The 4,941-nt window shown below is 43.3% G+C and overlaps 2 non-coding genes across 2 annotated transcripts; both read left to right on the forward strand.

Annotated features, from left to right (window-relative positions):
- The first annotated feature begins 1,246 nt into the window (after window positions 1-1,246).
- Window positions 1,247-1,320, forward strand: trnat-ugu (transfer RNA threonine (anticodon UGU)). Its single transcript has one exon. It is a non-coding gene; the product is annotated as a tRNA-Thr (tRNA).
- Window positions 1,321-2,303: 983 nt separating this feature from the next.
- trnat-agu (transfer RNA threonine (anticodon AGU)) lies at window positions 2,304-2,377 on the forward strand. The gene has a single exon. It is a non-coding gene; the product is annotated as a tRNA-Thr (tRNA).
- Window positions 2,378-4,941: the final 2,564 nt, after the last annotated feature.

Genomic DNA, 4,941 nt, shown 5'->3' on the forward strand with positions numbered 1-4,941 from the left:
CGTAGGTTAATTACTTACACGAACTGAGTCATCTGCTGTTTCAGAGGTTTTTACCATTTTTAACCTGTTGCTTCTACTCGGGACGCTTGCGTCCCAACTAGAGCTCTGGAAATGCAAATGCATTACGCTAAATGCTAATAGTATTAGTTAAAACTCAAAAGTTCATTAAAATACACATGCAGGGTATCGAATTAAAGCTACACTCGTTGTGAATCCAGGCAACAAGTCAGATTTTTAAATGCTTTTCGGCGAAAGCATGAGAAGCTATTATCTGATAGCATGCAACACCCCAAAAGACCCACAGGGGACGTAAACAAAATAATTAGCATTTCGGCGTTACACAAACCGCACAATAAAATAGAAAACATTCATTTCCTTTCACCATCTTCTTTGTTGGCACTCCTAGATGTCCCATAAACACTATTTGGGTCTTTATTTCGATTAAATCGGTCCATATAAAGCCTAGATATCGTTATATGTAGACTGTGTGATAAACGAAAAAAACATCGTTTCAAAACGTAACGTCATTTTTTAAATTCAAAAAGCCGACGCAAACTTTCACAAAACACTTCGAAATACGTTTGTAATGCAACTTAGGTATTAGTAAACGTTAAGTCAGTTTATAAAATTCATCAGGAGGCGATGTAAAGATCATTAGCTGTCCGTCTGAAAAATGTCCCAAGAAACTCAACGAACCGTCCTAGACCGATTAGATACGGTGTCCTGTATGTGTTTGACCAAGAAAAAACTCGAAGGGAAATGACAAGACTCTAGACACCCTGTGGAAGCTGTAGGTACTGCAACCTCAGTCAATTAATTGTGGTTCACGTTTATCAATGGGTTCAAGTAGCGCATGGATATATTTTCCCATTTTCAGTGATCAGTTTTTCCTGTGCTTTTCGGGATGTAAATGCCGCTCTGGTAAAGCCACAGCAGTGATTTAACCAGCTTTTTAAACGCCTGAGTGTTTTCTATCCACACAGACTAAGCAAATGACCCACCTATGACATGTTAATAACTGCTTTGGGTCCCAAATCATAGTTTAAGAATCCATGTCAGAGGTTCTTGAGTTTATTCATCTCGAGACCCAAATGAAAAATGTACTGTCCTCGAAAGACCAATATTAGTAAAAGACATCTCTTTTGTGATGTGATTTTGCTAGACAGAGATGTGGGTTAAATTAATGAGACTGGTTTGATAAAAATAGGTGTTGGTGTTCACATCTGCAAAATATATCTCTTTCATGGGTGCTGTGGCTTAGTTGGTTAAAGTGCCTGTCTTGTAAACAGGAGATCCTGAGTTCAAATCTCAGCAGTACCTTTTCAAGCATTTTATTGTACACATTGGTGGAGAAGGTCAGAGGGGAGGGCACTCAGGTTTTCTCACCAATCGGATTAGAGAATTAGAGATGATGTGAGGAGGATGTAATTGAGATATTCCAATGTCACGGAAAAAGGGCACTTTTTGAATGTGTAAAGCTCGACTGTTTCTTCACTTTATTCATTATCGAGACCAATATGAAAAGTGTTTAGCCAGCTTGTGCACATCACTTTCACAGCCTATGTAGGCTTTACAAAGCCACCTCTTGTAGCCAGCCATGATCGTATAGTGGTTAGTACTCTGCGTTGTGGCTGCAGCAACCCCGGTTTGAATGCGGGTCATGGCACTGCAATGTAATTTCAGAAGAGTTGTTTTTTGAACAGGTTAAGACTTACTCTGAAAGCTAAGAAACTCAGCAACTCTGCCTTTTGACAAAGTTCCCCAGCATATCGTAGGTTAATTACTTACACGAACTGAGTCATCTGCTGTTTCAGAGGTTTTTACCATTTTTAACCTCTAGAGCCAAATGAGAAATGCAGTGTCCTCGAACGACCAACATTATGAAGAAATAGTGTATGATTCTGAATGTTTACTCATATCTCGCGACCCACCTATGACATGTTAATAACTGCTTTGGGTCCCAAATCATAGTTTAAGAATCCATGTCAGAGGTTCTTGAGTTTATTCATCTCGAGACCCAAATGAAAAATGTACTGTCCTCGAATGACCAATATTAGTAAAAGACATCTCTTTTGTGATGTGATTTTGCTAGACAGAGATGTGGGTTAAATTAATGAGACTGGTTTGATAAAAATAGGTGAGACCCAAATGAAAAATGTACTGTCCTCGAAAGACCAATATTAGTAAAAGACATCTCTTTTGTGATGTGATTTTGCTAGACAGAGACGTGGGTTAAATTAATGAGAAAGGTTTGATAAAAATAGGTGTTGGTGTTCACATCTGCAAAATGTATCGCTTTCATGGGTGCTGTGGCTTAGTTGGTTAAAGTGCATGTCTAGTAAACAGGAGATCCTGAGTTCAAATCTCAGCAGCACCTTTTCAAGCATTTTATTGTATACATTGGTGGAGAAGGTCAGAGGGGAGGGCACTCAGGTTTTCTCACCAATCGGATTAGAGAATTAGAGATGATTTGAGGACGATGCATTTGAGATTTTTTATTTATTTATTTCACCTTTATTTAACCAGGTAGGCTAGTTGAGAACAAGTTCTCATTTGCAACTGCGACCTGGCCAAGATAAAGCATAGCAGTGTGAACAGACAACACAGAGTTACACATGGAGTAAACAATTAACAAGTCAATAACACAGTAGAAAAAAAATGGGCAGTCTATATACAATGTGTGCAAAAGGCATGAGGAGGTAGGCGAATAATACAATTTTGCAGATTAACACTGGGGTGATAAATGATCAGATGGTCATGTACAGGTAGAGATATTGGTGTGCAAAAGAGCAGAAAAGTAAATAAATAAATAAAAAAACAGTATAAAAACAGTATGGGAATGAGGTAGGTGAAAATGGTTTGGGCTATTTACCAATAGACTATGTACAGCTGCAGCGATCGGTTAGCTGCTCGGATAGCTGATGTTTGAAGTTGGTGAGGGAGATAAAAGTCTCCAACTTCAGCGATTTTTGCAGTTCGTTCCAGTCACAGGCAGCAGAGTACTGGAACGAAAGGCGGCCAAGTGAGGTGTTGGCTTTAGGGATGATCAGTGAGATACACCTGCTGGAGCGTGTGCTACGGATGGGTGTTGCCATCGTGACCAGTGAACTGAGATAAGGCGGAGCTTTACCTAGCATGGACTTGTAGATGACCTGGAGCCAGTGGGTCTGGCGACGAATATGTAGCGAGGGGCCAGCCGACTAGAGCATACAAGTCGCAGTGGTGGGTGGTATAAGGTGCTTTGGTGACAAAACGGATGGCACTATGATAGACTGCATCCAGTTTGCTGAGTAGAGTGTTGGAAGCCATTTTGTAGATGACATCGCCGAAATCGAGGATCGGTAGGATAGTCAGTTTTACTAGGGTAAGCTTGGCGGCGTGAGTGAAGGAGGCTTTGTTGCGGAATAGAAAGCCGACTCTTGATTTGATTTTCGATTGGAGATGTTTGATGAGTCTGAAGGAGAGTTTGCAGTCTAGCCAGACACCTAGGTACTTATAGATGTCCACATATTCAAGGTCGGAACCATCCAGGGTGGTGATGCTAGTCGGGCATGCGGGTGCAGGCAGCGACGGTTGAAAAGCATGCATTTGGTTTTACTCGCGTTTAAGAGCAGTTGGAGGCCACGGAAGAGTGCTGTATGGCATTGAAGCTCGTTTGAGGTTAGATAGCACAGTGTCCAATGACGGGCCGAAAGTATATAGAATGGTGTCGTCTGCGTAGAGGTGGATCAGGAATCGCCCGCAGCAAGAGCAACATCATTGATATATAGAGAGAAAAGAGTCGGCCCGAGAATTGAACCCTGTGGCACCCCCATAGAGACTGCCAGAGGACCGGACAGCATGCCCTCCGATTTGACACACTGAACTCTGTCTGCAAAGTAATTGGTGAACCAGGCAAGGCAGTCATCCGAGAAACCGAGGCTATTGAGTCTGCCGATCAGAATATGGTGATTGACAGAGTCGAAAGCCTTGGCGAGGTCGATGAAGACGGCTGCACAGTACTGTCTTTTATCGATGGCGGTTATGATATCGTTTAGTACCTTGAGCGTGGCTGAGGGTGCACCCGTGACCGGCTCGGAAACCAGATTGCACAGCGGAGAAGGTACGGTGGGATTCGAGATGGTCAGTGACCTGTTTGTTGACTTGGCTTTCGAAGACCTTAGATAGGCAGGGCAGGATGGATATAGGTCTATAGCAGTTTGGGTCCAGGGTGTCTCCCCTTTGAAGAGGGGATGACTGCGGCAGCTTTCCAATCCTTGGGGATCTCAGACGATATGAAAGAGAGGTTGAACAGGCTGGTAATAGGGGATGCGACAATGGCGGCAGATAGTTTCAGAAATAGAGGGTCCAGATTGTCAAGCCCAGCTGATTTGTACGGGTCTAGGTTTTGCAGCTCTTTCAGAACATCTGCTATCTGGATTTGGGTAAAGGAGAACCTGGAGAGGCTTGGGCGAGAGCTGCGGGGGCGGAGCTGTTGGCCGAGGTTGGAGTAGCCAGGCGGAAGGCATGGCCAGCCGTTGAAGTGCTTATTGAAGCTTTCGATAATCGTGGATTTATCGGTGGAGACAATGTTACCTAGCCTCAGTGCAGTGGGCAGCTGGGAGGAGGTGCTCTTGTTCTCCATGGACTTCACAGTGTCCCAGAACTTTTTGGAGTTGGAGCTACAGGATGCAAACTTCTGCCTGAAGAAGATCTAGCTTTCCTGACTGACTGCGTGTATTGGTTCCTGACTTCCCTGAACAGTTGCATATCACGGGGCTATTCGATGCTATTGCAGTCCGCCACAGGATGTTTTTGTGCTGGTCGAGGGCAGTCAGGTCTGGAGTGAACCAAGGGCTGTATCTGTTCTTGGTTCTGCATTTTTTGAACGGAGCATGCTTATCTAAAATGGTGAGGAAGTTACTTTTAAAGAATGACCAATGTCAGATATTCCAATGTCAT

This window comes from Oncorhynchus nerka, linkage group LG20 (assembly GCF_034236695.1).
Source record: "Oncorhynchus nerka isolate Pitt River linkage group LG20, Oner_Uvic_2.0, whole genome shotgun sequence".
In the NCBI taxonomy this organism is placed as follows: Eukaryota; Metazoa; Chordata; class Actinopteri; order Salmoniformes; family Salmonidae; genus Oncorhynchus; species Oncorhynchus nerka.